Source organism: Dermacentor andersoni, chromosome 7 (genome assembly GCF_023375885.2).
Source record: "Dermacentor andersoni chromosome 7, qqDerAnde1_hic_scaffold, whole genome shotgun sequence".
NCBI lineage: Eukaryota > Metazoa > Arthropoda > Arachnida > Ixodida > Ixodidae > Dermacentor > Dermacentor andersoni.
This window is the reverse complement of record NC_092820.1, coordinates 153,965,961-153,983,199: the sequence shown is the minus strand read 5'-3', so window position 1 is coordinate 153,983,199 and position 17,239 is coordinate 153,965,961. Positions and strand designations below refer to the sequence as shown.

Sequence of the window (17,239 nt, the reverse complement as noted above, 5' to 3'; positions counted from 1 at the left end):
TAAGAAAAAAAAAAAAAAGCCCCGTCGCTTCCTCTAATTCTCGCTTTGCAGGCTCGTGAGGGGTGTCATTTCGCGGCCGGTGTGATGGTAGCGACGACAGCGCACTCATCATCTGACAAGACAGCGGCAGCATGTAGCGTTTCCTACAAAGATTACTAGAGGGAACTCGCGTGCTAGTGTCTACGGAAGGTGGAAGCATGGCAGTTCAGCCAGCACGGCAATGATAGTTAGCACGTGGATTTGCCCTAACTTAATCCTTCTGGCTTGAAACAGCTTTTTTCTGACTTTGGAAATTGATAATTTTCAAGAAAAAGAAATATATCGCATTAGAAATGCAACAATGAGCTATTATTATACGAGGGTGCAAAGTCTCGTTACCATCATCCATGTTTTAAAATAAATAGAGAGAGAGAGAGAGAGAGAGATAAAAATGATAAGCGAAAGGGAAGAAGCGTGCCGACAGGCTGAGCGCAGGGTGCTTTTCTGGACATTTTCAAATTCCGCCGCATTGTCAGATACCATAATGGCGGCGTTTCGAGCAAATCAGAGAGGCCTTAGCAGCCCTCTGGGCCAATCAAAGCTGACCAGATTGCAAATTCGACAGTGTGGCTGAACTTGAAGTTTCCCAGAATAGCAAGCACCACCGGTTGGATTGCTGCGAAACTTAGTGAACGAAGCGTAGTAAATGAATCCACAAGGACGTGCGAAGCCGCAAGCACGAAGCTAAGACAAATCCATGCCCATGTAGTACCTATCATTCCAATGGTAGTTAAATGATCGAAGTGACAAAGTTCCCTCCAGTAGCTTTAATAGGGAACTACTCAACCTACTGCTGTGAGGCCGAGTACGCTTTCTTTTCCGGCTGACCGAAATTCACGTGCCAGCGGCCATCTTTCTTTCTTTCCTTCTTTGTTTCTTCCCTTTCTTCTATCCTTCTTTCTTTCTTCCCTTTCTTCTTTCCTTCTTTCTTTTCTCCTCGTTCATTCATGTTTCTTTATTAGTGGTGTGCAGTGCCCTCTGGTGGAGTCGCTCTCAGTGGCGCCGACGGCGCCTCTACTACGGCTGCTGACGCGCGCGCGCCCACGACTCTTTCTCTCTCTTTCTCCTTTCCATTTCCCCTGTCCTCTCTCTCCTTCCTTACCGCGTGCGCGTGTCCACCGCCACGCGGCTCTCCTTCGCGCAATCCGCGGGCGAACGCCGCTTTCTTTCTTCTCTTTCTGTTTTTTTCGCTCTTCGTTCTTTCATTTGCGTACCCTCTTTCTTTCGCCCTGGCTCTTCTCTCGCTCAACCGTTTCCTTTTGATTCGCCTCTCCCCAGCCCCCTCCTCCCTCGCCCCCCCCCCCCCCCTCTTCCCTCGGTGGCCAGTTTGAACACGGCGGCAGCTGGCGCGGACGCCAGTCGCGCGAGGGCTATCGCCAACCGCGGTTGGGCCTCTCGCGTTCGCCCGACCGAGTGTTTCGTATCCACTTTCTTCCTCGGGCTCTCCGTGATTCCGCGTGGCCAAACTCGGGCAAAGTCTAAGCGTGGTCGCGCCGTATGCGAAAGGACGGACAACCTTCCGAAAAAAACGTGCTCCCGCCGTCTCTCGATTACCGGCGGCGCGGTGGTCAACTCCGCCGACGCCGCCGAAGTTGACACCGCACTTTATCAACGTCGTCATGGCAGTTATTGACGCTGGCATCGTCGCGCAAGTGATCGCGTCGTCCGAGTGCAGAAGGAGAAGAGTCGGTCCCAGTGTCGACCCGTGTTGGAATAGCCGCTGCTTTTGCGAGCCTCTTCTTCTTCGGCGTGTCAACGTCCGTCAACGGGACCTTTCGACGGCAAGGGGAAGCGACGGCGAAGGGTCGTGCGTCTACTGTCACCGCCGCGAGCAGGGCAGTATCGTCATCTCCAGGTGAGCCGTTGGCCGGATTCGCAAATCGGGGCGCCGAAAATAAGTTTCGGAGAGTGTGAGACCGGGTGAGCGCCGTGTAGTACGCACCCGATGCCAGGAAGCTTAGAACGAGCTGTGTGAACCGTCTTCCTGTTTCCGGATCATAAATTATGGCTCCACTGACCGCGTGAGGAAAACGAGCACGAAATACCGCGATGGACCGGTCAGCTGCGTTTGATTTTTCGCAGACGCCAAAGTTTTGCAGCCATTCTCATTTGTACAGTTATATCTTTTCATTACTTCGGCAGCCCTGATATCTTGCGCTGTATTTTTTCTTTAGATCTGATGTCACTGCGCAGATAAGAAGAAAAAGAAATAGAGTGAATGGAATATTTTCTCGCTATCTTTTCTGTGATGGCAAAATAGAAGAATAGACTGCTTTAGAGCCTGTGATCCTAAAAGCTCGCAGAATTATTAGTCTTTGTAGGCTAGATTTCTCTGTGATGTGTGGCGTGCTACTGCTTAAGCTGCGAAGTTGCCTACTGTGTGACGAGAAACATGGACAACTAGGCCGTGCGGAACAGTGGCCGGTATAATGAAATAAAAAAACGGTAATTATTTTAAATTGTACAGTTTATAGATTACCATTGAGCAGGGTGTCCCGCATGCTCGTCGCTAATTGCCTCCTGTACAGTTCTCAGTTTGTCTATACAGTTCCTTTCAGACAAAACTGCTAGAAACGTCGGGACTTAATCTTCTCCCGCTTGCGTAGTTTACAACTGACGGCTGTTGTCGTGAACATTAGAAAACCTGAACAGCGGGCCAGGCCTTTCTTACGCTCTCCCACATATTTATGTTATTTACAACATATTGCAGAAGTTCGGCTGACGACCAAGCAGGTCAGCAAGCAACACGAAAGCAAAAAAAAAAAAAAAAAATAAAGGACACAGAAGAAGCGATCAACAAACTGCAGATTAGGTTTCTGCAGACATGAAAAAAATAATAAAAGATATGACTTAGTGAATACGCCGTAATAGCAATCAAGCTTTACGTGCGGTGGTCAAAAAACGAAAAAAAAAAAAACGCAGATCAGATTCAAGATAGCATCAGCAGTGAAATGTAGGGTAACACGCGTTCCTCAAAATCACAAACATCACGTGCAGTCAATCTCCACTAACACCACCCACTCTAAGTCCTGTCTATCCTAGAAATCTCTTACTAGCTAAACCGGATATGAGTGAGTAAGTGTTCAACGAACGGAAACAAGGGTGGGGTCCGTGGAGCAATGCCTGTCAGTCGAACTGCCACTATGCGTGGGTGAAGTTGCCACGGGACAGGAACTGTCAGGAAGGGGATTTTCTATACCTCACGTTGACTCCCTCGTTACGATTGCGACATTCATGGCATCCACATTCGCGCGTTCTAGTATCATTGCTTGCTTTCCACTTGTCTTTTACATTCTTTTCCATGTGTCAAAACAATGGGGGCGATTACTGCTACTTGGGCATGCTGTGATGAGATGGACTAAAAGACATAAGCACTGTTTAAGGTACGCATAAATGCACGCAACTGTCAGTTCATTACAATAACTGCAAAACGTGTACAACCTTTTTTCATTAAAGGGCAGACTTTATTCAGTTTTCGCCACGATAAATCACCTTGTTAACCTCGTTACATTAACCGACTACCCGTAACGAGGACTTGTCGTTCAAGGTGTTTGAACGTGCCAAAGAAAAGTGCTCGGCTATTGTTTGACCTGAATGCCCGGTCTTGACAGTTGTAAGTCTCTTGCTTTTAGACTCGCTAGTCATGCAGTTCTGTGCATACTACGCACCGCTGCAAGGAGATTGAGTCGGGATGCTGTTGCCACTCCAGGCTCCGATAAAATCTTGAGTGTGCGTTCTTCATTAGCTTAGCAGCCCTAAAATTAAGATGGAGTAATGGTCTGCTCAATTCTTAAAACGGACTACACGCTGACAATCAACGCTGAACTACACGGGATCAGACGAAACGAAGTCATCTTTAAAAAGTCGCAGTTCCGCCCGAAAGGCGAAGCATCGATTGCGATAGCAAATTAGTAGACAGCTATGCGAAGTAAGGATAGTAGCTTTATCGGCCGTGTAAACTTGGAAACATTCGCTTACCAACTGAATTAACAAGCACGGTGTCAGCGCTGTGTCATCGAGTGACATCTCACTCGATGACGGCGGTGACTCGCTGTCCAAACGCTGGAGGGAGCAAGCGTGGCAGCAGCAGCAGCGAGCGAAGTGACCTTCGTGCGGTCTATCGCTTCAACGCAAGAGTGGCGAGAACACAGCGCGCACAAAGGTATGAGCCGTCTGCAGGTCCTTTTCAAGATACAGCTCGCGCGCGGCGGTGCAAAGTACGCACTTCGCAGGCGCCCCCCTCTCTTGAAGCGCCCCCCGCACTTGAAGGCGCCCCCCTCCATCTCACGCGTTGCCTCCCCGCTTTCCTCTATACACGTCGCGACAGACTGAGCGGCGATCGTCATTTCCCCTTGCGCGCCATCGCGAAATGCGCACTTGCTGTCAGAGCACAACACGGAGCATCATGGCGACGGCGACGGCAAAAATGCGCCTGGAGTGTTCATAAGTTCGCTGTCACAATAAAGCGCAATTTAGATGAGTTATATGCTCGCCATGTTTCAAATTTTCGTTGCTAAAGCCATGGCCGACATTTACAAGCATGGTGAGCGTGACCTAAACCGTCGAACAGATTATATATATATATATATATATATATATATATATATATATATATATATATATATATATAAAGAAACAAAGGCACGAGTTTCGAGAGTCGTGCTCTGTTGGCAAGCCTACACGAGGGGACGGCGACCCGCGCATTATCCCCGCTACATCCGACGTCCAGGTGCCCGCGTGGGTGTCCCCGGCCGGGTTTATTAGGACTGATCGTTCTTGCAGGATCAATGAGAGAACCCGTGGTAATCTTCTTCGTTGTTATGGAAGGAAGAAATATTTCGCTGCCTGCAACCACGCCCCCCCCCACCCTTCGCTTTTCTTCATTTTTTTTGGGGGGGGGGGAGGGGGAGGCGACATCGAGCATATATATAAAGGAATGGTGAAGCAGAACCATAGAAATAAATTACAGCTTCTTCCTGTCGAATGGGCACACTGGTAGGGGGGATATAAATGGATACGCACACCGAAAGAAAGAAACATATGCAGATCCAGCGCACATGTAGGAATCTATGTGAAGCGAAGAATTTGCGGAAGCGGCTAAGTGGCTGTAAAGGTAAAGGCGATGCGTAAAATTTACTTCATTGTCGTGCTTTACAACCTGTAATGTCATGCAATGTGAATGTTTACGCAAACCGTAGTTCACAACTTTTGTGTCGCAAAATTCTTTATGCTTGTTGACTGCGCCATAAAATATATACACGCCGGAACGATAACGGCAGTTTACGCGAACGCATATACATTTAAGACGCCGACGGAGCGATGGCACGACGGCGATGTTTGATGTTTTTCGAAAGTAAACACAGTAAGGAGATGTGCATGCCGAGAGAAGTACGACGTAAAAATACAGTGACGAGGTTGACCATTATTAGCCCATCTAACTCCTTCGTGTTAAGCATGATGTAGACTAACGCGTGAACGTGCTATCGCATGCACGTGCTATCGCATGCACGTGCTATCGCATGCACGTGCTCTCGCACGCACTAGGAGACGTGACGCAAGAGCCAGTCGTCTCAAACAGCTACCTATAGCTTGGCACGAGCAAAGTCTGCTTGTGACTGTGGCCCAGTGGTTAGAACATCGGGCCTCCAAGCTACGCGAGGCTGAGATTCGACATCAGCATCGTACACATATATATATCATTTTCTGCGTGTGGGCTACTCCGTAAAATAGCAGTTCCAAGCAACCATGGTCAGCAAAGTCCGGGAGGTTTCCTAGGAAGCCTTTGCTTTGAACTTGTCGTCTGTGTATTAGAGGGGGGGAGGGGATGGGGGGGGAGCAACATTATTTTGCAGACGGCCGTCTGTCGTACGAGACGCGTTGTCGCTGCATTGTGTGCAAACGATGCGAACAGTTGGAAGGGCCAATTTGGCGGCTGTCACCGACAAGGTCATTACGTGACCTGCAAGCACCGCACCTCAGGCTGGCCCGCGGTGGGCTCTTAAGTTGTTCTTAAGTTGTTTGTGATACCCGCGCCACCACCGCTTCCGCTTTCGGTCACGTGGTGGGCCTCCGCCTTCCCGCTGGAAGCCGAACAGCGCCTGATGCGCGCGTTTTGAGCGGATACTGTAAACGGTGACGTAATTAATTACAATTAGAGGAGGAAGTTGGAATACTTGGCGCTTATTCCAGACATGAAACGTGTTTAACTGAGGTAAATAAAAAGACAGGGTACGAAACGTGTCCTGTGTGCGTCTTGATGTCGTTCCACGGCTTTCTTGAGCTACTCGAGTGGGACTCAGGTCTGTAATTAATTGCTTGTGTCGCCCTTGAGGAATTGAGGCTTCGTACCGTGTTTATGGTGCTGAAAACTAACTTTCCTTTTAAAGAAAGCAATAAAGTATAAGTAAATTAAGCGGTGCATTACATTTTTGTGCCCGTACTTGTTCATTATGTGGCCGCTGCTTTGCCGCTACCCGATCATTAAGATTATGCCCAGCCTGTCGAATAGGTGGCAAACTAAAGTCATATTCCTATGCATTGGTGAATTTATTTATTTATTTATTTATTTATTTATTCGCTTGCTTGCTTGGTTTTCGTTTCTCTGTATTTATATTATATTTCAAACAGCAGAATTACTTTGCGTTCGAAAACAGAAAGTGAATTGAGCTCCTCTAGCTCCTCTAGCTTTCTGTATACGGCAAATGAGTGCGCCCATTCTTACAGCGTGGGACTAAATATCTGACGTCACTCTGTGACGTCGTCGAGCAGAGGGCGGCGCAGAAATTAATAAAACGAGACCTCGACCTGACGTTTGACTGAAAGGTTATTGCCGTCTAATCACTCGTCCCCCTTCCACCGTCGGAAGCGACGCTGATAGCGTCACCGAAGTAGATTAGTCGTGGGATTAACCTTGTCGTGACCCACGCTTAGGTGGGAGAGTGTATACAGGATCATGGTAGGCGAAGGAAGGGGGGGGGGGCAACGAAGAGGAGGAGGAGGAAGTTGGAGACAAGTTTGCAAATGAGCCCTGTCTGAAACACAGGTTCCCCCGTTAATGAAGCTGAAGCACGGTCAAAATCTCATACATGCCTCGCAACCTTCTCTCCGCCCCGCCCCCTTCCAGCAGCATCTGCCCCTCCCTCTCAGCCACCCCGAGGACACCGGCAAAGTCCAGAGGCTTAATTACAGACCCACGAAGCGGAGGATAAACGGTTATGAGCACTGCCGCCGGCGCCGCGTCGTGTGCGCGCCATATGCCGTGACCCCGGGTTCGCGAGCAACGGTGAACCGGATTACGCGCCCCTAGCGGGTCCATCCCAATTTCGTTAACGCCGAAATGACCTCTTCATTACTGCGGAAAACAACCGCTCCCTTTGTTTGCGTCCTGACTCTGCTGGACCTAACTTCCTTTTAGAAGGGTTCGAACAGTGTAACTATCGGATAAAATGCCATGTAAAGGTACCAAAGAAAGAAAAGTTTCATTGAGCATTCGAAGGAATGCAAAAAAAAAAAAAAACATTTTTTTTGCATGTCTTAAGAGACACAGCAGGCACTAGGCCCACTTTGGCTAAAAAACAAGAAAAGCGATATCGTGAAACGTAACTCATTTGCGCATTAGCTCAGAACACAGCGCATCTTTAATAATTACTGAGCTACACATCTTGGAACCGTAGGGGTTATATGAATGGCAACTTATTTTCATGGTTGAGCCGGATTAGCAACACGCTTTTTTTTTTTCAGCTGCTTGATCCCAGGTTCGATATTTGGATATAGAAATAAGCAATCGCAAGTTTTCGATTTCAAATTTAGAGCAATGCATGAATCAAGTGACAAATACAATTCGACACGTATTCGCAATCTCGAATACCGGCGTACAGCACACCTAAAATTGCTTCGCTTTTACACGAAGGCATTTCTTTAGTAGAGTGCTGCAGGCAATAAGAACCCACACCGTTCAGTGGTACTGTATAATTGAAGGTTGCGAAAGAGGCATTGCCAACGTTAAGATGAGTCGACGAATAACTAATCGAAAAGTAAAGGAGAAAAGGAACGAAGAGAAAGTAACCGGGCTTTTATATCCTGGCCTATAGCCCTATATTAAATGCAGCATAGGCGGACGGCATGTGGTTCAAGTTCGGAGAGGGGGCCACCACCCGTAATACGATTATGGACGCTAAGCGAATCTCATCCTTCGTCATTCTGACGGACCCTGCCCCTCATCCCGCCGTTCATCCAAGTAACCTCAGATTCCCAGAAAAGAAAGAAAGAAAGAAAGAGAGAAAGAAAGAGAGAGAGAAAGAAAGGAAGAAAGAAAGAAAGAAGAACGAGTAAAAGAAAAGATAGGAGCCCGTCAGCCTCAGTGTCTATTAATGGTCAGTGCGGGCAAGGCCGGTAAGGCTGCCGCCGCCGCTTCTGCCTGAGCTGAATTAAGCGGACGGGGCATTCCGGTGCTTTTAACGCGCCCCGGAGTCGTAACGCAATTTGTCGCGCTCTGGAATTTGTTCCCGGCAAAGCGGAGCTCGTTCGTTCTATTTAAGCGTTTTCCTCTTCCTCTTACATGTGTATTATAATCTCGAAGCCCTCGTGTTCCAATACGACCATAGCATAAGAGTTATACGCGTGCGTTCTGCCAGAGGAAGGAGGGCGATCGAATTAATTCTACGAGCGGGGGTTCTGGCTGATCCGTAATTGGTTCGATTGGGCGCCGTATTATATGGCGGCGCCACAGCGGCGGAAGCGGTGGCGGCTGCGGCGATGTGCTTCTGCTCGCCCTGTCTTATTTGTCTTGTTAGTCCTTTCCGTTGAAGAAGAAAGTAGGCCCAAGCAGTTTCTCTTTTCGTTCTTTCTGCCTGCTTTTGTCGAGGATTAACGATGTTTCGGTTATTACGATTTCTCAACCAGACTGAGTGTGCCGTGAAACGAGGGCGATTCGTCTTCTGTAAAGGCAAAAGAACATGCAAATTTCCAATGCGCTCGCGGAAAAAAAAACTTCATCTCTATATCTTGTACGGCTGCCATCATCAGCTTCTGACCTAAAAAAAAAATATTTATAACCTCACGGCGAGCCTCATGTTGTTCTGAACTTAACTTTACCTAACCTAACCTAAGTCGCTTTCTTAAATCTGCAGCGAGAATGTTTCTTTATCTGCAGCTGACCCTGTATGTATTGTAGATCTCCTTTGCTACAGTTTCAACGAAGGGAACTTCGAACAGACCGTGTCAAGAAGAGAACTCACGGGTACCAGTTTTTTTTCGAAACCCGATGGTGAAGTGCATCTGTGTGCTTTACAGAAATCAGCTCTCATGCTGTAGATGTCGTGTTGTGGGTAGTTCAAAGGGCAGGTATCCCGGAGCAAAATTTCGCACGGCGGAAAGCCCTACGATTATTGCGGCCCACGTGGCTGACACAGTCTCGCGACATTTCATCCTACAACCTAACACTATGAAGCGTCCCAACGATAGAAGCCGTAATTGTCCCGATTCTATGGAGCACGTTGGGAGTAGCGACCTCTCCTTGGACAGATAACAAATGGCGAGACGATCACTCTTCAAGATTTTTTTTACACATGCCAACCAATCGTAATAACGCGGTGTTGCGGCAGTCGTGGAACGCCGGTCCAAGAACACACACAAAGTACTGATAAATTATGGGTACACAATGTTTCCCGACAGTTCTCGGAGTACAGAGCTGCCCGACAAGAATCTAAAAACGAAAATTGGTACGTGTCCAACACAGTCCTGTCGCGTCGATTCATCGGCCCAAGACTCAAAGTCAAGCATATCTGAGTGAGTCGAAGAGAAAAGGATCGAATCCTGCCGGTCGCGGTAGCCTAGCGGCTATAGCGTTGCACTGCTGAGCTAAAGGTCGTGGGTTCGATCCCGGCCAAGGTGGCCGCATTTAGGTGGGGGCGAAACGTAAAAATTATTGTGCACTTAGATATAAGGGCGCATTAAAAAGAAAGGCCCACGTGGTCGAAATGAATCCTAAGTTCCTCACTACGGCTTGCCTCGTATTCAGATCACGCTTTTGCTGCTCAAAACCCCAATTTTTCTTTTATTTAATTTAATGCCGTTCCCCCCACCCCCTTGCCCATCCCGCGCTCTCGCAAGTTATTTTAATGCGATAGTGTCACTCACGCGCCTGTTAAGGACAGCAGCCGAGCAAACAGAGCAACCGCACTTCTTTTGGCTGGCGAATACCTCTTGTTTTCTTTCTCTTTTCTTTTTTTTTTTGCGTTTCCAAGAATTCTCATCACTCCGCAAAAACAAGAGCATGGTCGATCCACCGCGGTGTCGAGATATACTTCGCCTCACCAATTCCGTGCAGTGAAGTGCAGACTTGTGTCGGCCGATCAGTCAAGAGAGTCGGTCGCGTGTTCTTGAAGAAGGGATGGAGAACAGGAATCGCCCGTTGCGCGCTACTGATGCTTCCGTGACGTAATCACGTTCAGTCGACGCCACGCCGAGGACGACAAGAGCCGGAAAACGGAGAGCATAGCATCCTTCTCGTAATTCTCTTTCCTGGTTGGCCGAGACGCAACCCGCAAGCTTTCACTCTACTGCACGTAGTTGTCGAGACGGCTCCGGCAATTTGATCGTGCTCTTCCTTCTCAAATGGGGTGAAAGGGGGATGACGGAGACAACGGGGCAGGGTTTTCGGGTCACTGTCATTAGCAGCGTCGACCGAACCTCTCAACACACACACCCATTCGACGCGCGCGCACAGAAAAACACACTCACACACACACACGTAAGCGCGGAAACAAACGCACGCGCTTGCACATACAAACACATGCACGAGGCAAAAGCAAACTCAAGCACGCCCGAACGCACACACAGTCACACAGGCGCAGGCTAGCGCACGCACACCGGTCCGAACGCCCCGGTATTGCACCGGTGCAAAGTAAAGCTCTCCGTGCCACTAAGGAAGTACGCAAAGTTACGAGGCAGCTTACTCTGCACGCGGTCCGGTGAGCAGAAGTCGAGAGAAGGAGGGGGGGGGGGGGGAGATGGCGACCACCGTCAGCACGGGAATTAGCGTTTCTCATCACGTCGGGCGTGCCTTTGTGTAATGACCGTCTCTCCGGTCTCGTACGCTTACCTCTTGCATCGCGCTGTTTGTCGCTTTCTTTTTTTTTTGCCCTTCATTCTTTTCATTTATTTCCTAATCTCTCCGTTTCTTGACTCTGTATGCGCGCTCTCCTGCGTCGCAACCTCGACCGCCATCCGAGCCACTAAATCCTTGATCTTTTTCTCACAGCGGTCTAGATTTTCGGGACACTGTGCAACTCTTGTTAATGTGTATACTTGATTACCTGACCTACCTCTCCTTGTTTTGAAATTACCTTTTTTGTTTTTGATACACCAACGCGTCGTACGAACCATCTCTTTTAGATAGCGCATATACTGTGTATATATTTACCACTGATAGCGTCTTAACCCAATGGAAGTGAAACAAAGGAGAAAGCACGTCGCCAACCCTCTCCATCTGACCCCCCAGCTAAATCGAGCGAAGGAAATAATGCTAAAGGATGAAGGCAACGGAAACGCACGGACACAGCTCTGGCACCCAACACATATTTTACTTAGAAGATAACATGAATATGTACCACGTGATGTCATTTCACTGAGCAAAGTAACAAAGCAAAACAATACAATGTGTAGGAAATGGACAAACATTGTGAAATTGTGTGGAACATACCAACAACGCCGAGATATGGTAATGTCTTACATGACGGCATCAATGATGCCGTGTTTACTTATGATGAACGCAAACGGCGCATCTCAAGCGTCTCTCGCTTTAGTTTGTTTATGCAGAGGGTGACCTTTACAGCTTATATTATGGTTATTCCAAAACTCGCGCTGTAATATACAATATACCACGAGTTCCTCAAAGTAAGTAAGGAATAGTGAGTAGTTGGCGAGCCTCCGACATTCTATAAAGGGAAGATAATGAAGAGATCTCAGTGGGTAAAATGACATTACAGTTTGCGATGTGAATGATTCTCCGCAAGGTTGAAGGAAGATAGTAATAAGTGAAGGGTGCAATTGATCGCATTGTATGCCTTGCCGTCAAACTTTTTTTTTACTTCGTATAACAATTTATACTTCGTGGCAACACTGATTCGTGAAGTCACTTTTCTGAAGCCTCCTGTGCGCCATGTGTGCCTCCGAGATGCGCGCTAGGATGATATTTTGCTTGCGATAGCAAATTATATTTAGTTTTTGCATTGGTTCGTGTTATCTTTTTTCTTCCTTGCATAACGTCAGCATGGAACTAAATATAAACATGCAGGCCCGTTTATATTACGTGAAGGCTGTTGTGCATCGTATGTTTAACCACGAAAAAGAAATAACAAAAAGAAAAGACGTAGAGGGGCGAAAATGTACCCACGCAAAGCTAGAAAACAACAACCGTAACTTGCTGAGTACATGCTAGAAGAAGCCATCATACCATTCGAGAACAGAGAGCTTGCCGAGGCGCATCCGGTCTCTAATAGTGCAAGTTCGTCTTCGCACGCTGGAGCGGCGATTGATGTGCAAGGGCTAACTCGTAAACCGGAATGAATGTGGACTGACCGTTGAAGTACTTTCTATTGAGATCGCTCGGTCTTCAGCATCGAAAAGAGCGTAGATGCATTTAGGAAGCTGCCTATTTAATTTGGAAAGGCACTCGGAGCGCCGCTAGATGGCTTTGTCGTCTTTGCTAATTTTTTGTGATTGAGGTATGTTTTTCAATCTTTTCCACTCCTTGACATTTATAGTCGGTAAAGAGACTTTTAACGTGTGCTGTATTCCGGTATACGCACGGGCGTTTTAAGTGATACCGGTTTACCGAACTCTGGCAGCGACGTCTTCTGACGCTTCATCTAACTGTGCCCAGTGCCTTAGAGTTCTTGTCGGAAAAAAACAGATACCTAAAAGGCAGAATGTGTTCGCCACTACGCCGCGATCGAAAATTTACGCCAGCAGGGATGTAGACTACACATGGGTACTGCAATATTAGCTTTGTGTTTGTCTGTCTGAGCTCCGCGCCGCGAGGTGGCACCACCAATCCACCTACGCAATTCGCCTATGGACGAAAACACACCGGAGAAAATACTCGCGACAACACGAGCTATATGTACAGCGTGGAAAAAATCCGTAGACCACTGAGCACATCCTAACGGAACGCGAAGGGATTGCCCCTGTGAGACCCGTAGGTAACATACACCTCCCAGAAGCGCTTTGATTTAAACTGGATGGAAGCATCAACCGGTCAGCAGGCGCGATAAGCAAAAGACATTTAGAGTATTGGTGGATAAACGAAGGGTAGATAGTGATACGACTGGATCCGTTACAGGCACAGATAGCGGTACCAGGTAGATAGCCAAGTTTTGAAGAAGACAAAAAAGATTAAAGAGATACATCACCTTTAAGAGTAGAACGCGATAGCATTCAAAGAACCCTGACTGCTTGTCACGCTTCCCGGCAACTGCAGCGTATGTAACAGTAATGTTTACCGGGAAACGTTGGCGGCGAACGCTATGCAAGAAGGCGGGCTTTCTGGTAGAAACGCCGCCCCTTGCGCGGGCCGCGATACGGCGGAGGGGAGCGCCATCTGGAGGTGTTGCAAGGAACCGGGCGCGCCGCTCCGTGACCTCCAAGATATTCGCGCGCCGGCTCGCGGTAATGGCGAATGCCGTGGCCGGCAAGGGTTTGTTCGAGTTTTCTTGTAACAGAATTACGTTTTCTCGTATATTCAAATTACAATCCGACGCTACCATGTCTTTAAGTTGAGTGTAAGTCGTACTTTACGACTTTTCCACGTATTTTATCTTGAGAAATTCAATTAGTTCAATAACTTCCTTGCGCCACATGGAGGGGCCTGAGTATATGTTGCTCGAAATTCTTTTTACCGAGACGACGTCGCCGACGCTGGACGCCGGACGCTAACGTCGGATTTTCTGTGGCACGGGACCCTTAGCGCTTTCACGTTAAAATGCTAGAATGAAAAGCATGCATAGCGTGCCTAACTCAAGCAGGCTAGGTAAATGTTTGTCACTACCACGTTGCAAAGGACATGCGGATAAATCATCATCATCGTATACCCGGAATACCGGACAAGCTAAACCTCTCTAATACCACGCTACGAGTAGCGGTAATACCAAGCCACGAGTTATGATATCCTTATTTTCCTGCGCCAGTGGAATTAGTCCGATGAACTAGAGGGATTGATATGATTAAGCGATGGCTTGAGGGTAACTTGGAAGAGCGAGTAAGAGACGCGAGACCGGATAATTGCGACTCACTCTGGAAGCTTCTTTTGCTAAACTCGGTAACAAGAGATTGGTTCACAAGAAGATGGACGCTTGAAGATATTAACAGTGGTAGAACCAGGAAGTTCGCTGAAAGTCAACTTTTCTACAAGGGTACTTGTCTTGGTCAAGGCAGTAGCCCTGAAAAAGAACATTCGCTTTGTTCAAACGTTGGCTTTAGCCTGGATATTCCTTGCCCTACCACTGTTAATCTCGTGAAGTTTCATGGCTAGGTAAGTGTCTCTTCAACGCTAGCTCATCATGCTGCTGCCGCTTAAAACCAACTTAATTTCTGATGTATGCTGCATTTAGGTGTACTGCGTTTTTGACATGCCGCTTGACAAAGAATAAAAATTATGCATATCAAACGCACATGCTGAAATATATTTGAAGCGAAGCTCTGCGGTAGCTTTGCGTGGATCGGCTACTTTAGGCTATATGTAAATTGGCTGCCAGAGTTAACACCGGGGTTACTCAAGTCCACGGGCAAATTATCTGCGCATGCGTGCTCTAGAAAAACGTTAACGCCAGGACGGGAAGGAATATTCGAATAACACGTAATTTTGAAAATAGTAGTTTTGTATCTATAGCTAGCTATTCGTATATTCTTCATCAGCCACCTCTAACTTCGAGTGCAAGCAAGTAGTAATAATAATAATAATAAATAAATAAATAAATATGTGTGTTAATTAATTAATGAAGAGACATGGCAGGTAACGGGATGAAATAGACAGGCGCGCTGATGCAGATGCATGGGCGTCATGTCGGCGTTAGGCGAAACCGCAGGAAAAAGAAGAAAACCTTCGCTGACGCGTTCCTTGCTTTGCCGTGTCCATCAACCTGTCCGCCGTTACCGCATTCGTGACTTTGTCCGTCGATAGCATCCTTATTTCTTTGTCTGTGATCTGCTGACCCACGCACATACACGAAAGCGTTAGTATCATTTACTTTTTAGTCTTCAGCATGCTTAGCACCAGCCGCTGTGTCGTCTCTGTTCAGCGCGATGTTGGAGAACTTTCGAATTGTGGACCCACGACTCTGAGTCCCCAAGCCGCGTTGGGGAGGCTGCTCTTGGAGTTAGAGCAGTAGAGCTTGAGAATTGGGTCAAACACAGGGCAGCGTTGGGTGGAGCGCTCGGAGCAACCCATCGGCGAAAATAAAACAGTGCTTGAAAGCAAAAAAAAAAAAAAAACGTTTCCTACAAGTGAAAACGAACAGAACGCAGTTTTGAGCAAAGAGGGTAAGGGACACTAAGATGCAGGAAACGTAATCACTGTGTTAGTACTACGAACTAAGTATGCCTAATTGAGTATTAATTGAAACGGCTTGGGGACCAACGCTAGTTTTCAATTTTTTGATCTTGGGTCAACGCGAACTCGAGAGCCAGAGGCTGACTTGGGTTCTGCGCATGGGCACTTGCGGCTTGCAATTTTCCTGGGTCTCCAGGCCGCTTGGGTCCCCAATTCTAAACCTCCCTATTGATTCTGCCGTCGCTGAATACGCAATATCGACCAGCTGGTTCGTCCATGTCTTCCTTTCTCTTGTTCAAAGATTCGGACCTCCTGTCGTTATCTTTCCTGCGATCCCTTTGTTTGAACCTCAAACGAAAGGTGCAAACTCCGGTTCTGTCAAAAAGAAGCGGGAAGGGAATGCCTTTGTCGCTGCCTCGCGAATGCGCTAGCGAATAAGAACCAACAACAACAACAACAACGACTACAAAAATGTTAGTTCGAAAGGAATTGTATACGTTCCTCCCGAGTAAGGAACAAAAAGAAGTAAAGAGAGTACTGCAAAACCCAGAGAAGCGTGAGTAAGCAAGCATGGACGTTATGAAACAGATCGAAAGACATATTATTCGATGTCGGCGTCGCATTTCTGTCTTGCCGGCCCCGTCAACTCTCGTCGCGCAACATCAGCGCTCTGATCTTACCAGTTCATGTACTCAAAGAGCCCTACGTATTATATATATATATATATATATATATATATATATATATATATATATATATATATATATATATATATATATATATATATATATTTCATCACTGCATATGTTTGCCGTGACGATCTGCTCCGAGTGAGAACTTCGGCTAGTGTTTACACAATTTTGTTTCTACTTCTTCGTATGCTATGGCATTTGGCGGACAGCCCGTGTAATTTTAAACATGGCCGCGTGTCTTTTCTGTTTTAGTTTGGTAAATGCGTAAGCAATCTTATGCCTACCCAACAGATGGACGGACGGGCGGACGGACGGGTTGTCTGTCCGTCCATCTGTCACGTAAGACGAATTGCTATAATGAAATTAATTGTGAAACAGAATAAATTCGCAAGGAAAACCGATGGTGGTAGTAACTGAGCCGTGAATGAGTTCATAAGGATGATAAGGAGTGACGAGGGGCTAGATAAGTCTTATCAAGCTTGATAATGGTGCGACGCGGAGGGATAAGGTACTAAGGTGTGATAAGGGCTTATAATGGTCAGAACAATTCTGATAAGGTTAATAAGCACCGACAAGGGTGGATATGGGTCGGATCAACTCCAAGATTTATAAGGACCGATAATAGTGAATAAGCGTAGCATCATGCTAGTTAATGCTGATAAAGACAAATAGGGGTTAAAACCGATCCATTGTGATAAGGTTGCCACCGTGTGACAACTGTTGATAAGGTTCGGATCGAGTTCGATAAAGTTGTTAACGCCCGATAAAGTTTAATAAGGGTCTGATCTAGTCCGATAAGGTTGATAACAACGGATAAGGGCTGATAAGGGATTATACACGTCGGATCAAGTTTCATAACATTGATATTGGCACGGGCTGCGTAGAGATGAGCAACTGACACAATGCTTAAGCATACTTAGACACTCCCAGAAGAGTATCTGCACGATGTTTTTTTTCATTG

At 47.1% G+C, this 17,239-nt stretch overlaps 1 protein-coding gene across 2 annotated transcripts in view; it reads left to right on the top strand.

Annotated features, from left to right (window-relative positions):
• Positions 1-17,239, top strand: part of LOC126533510 (neuroglobin-like) — a 268,407-nt gene that overhangs the window by 111,413 nt on the left and 139,755 nt on the right. Inside the window, exon 1 of one of the 2 annotated variants that reach the window (XM_050180681.3) lies at positions 1,408-1,894. The exons of the other annotated variant lie outside the window; for it this stretch is intronic. The gene's annotated coding sequence lies outside the window, so the exon portion shown is untranslated. Of the gene's footprint in view, positions 1-1,407; positions 1,895-17,239 lie in introns of those variants that run through there. 2 annotated transcript variants of the gene reach the window in all.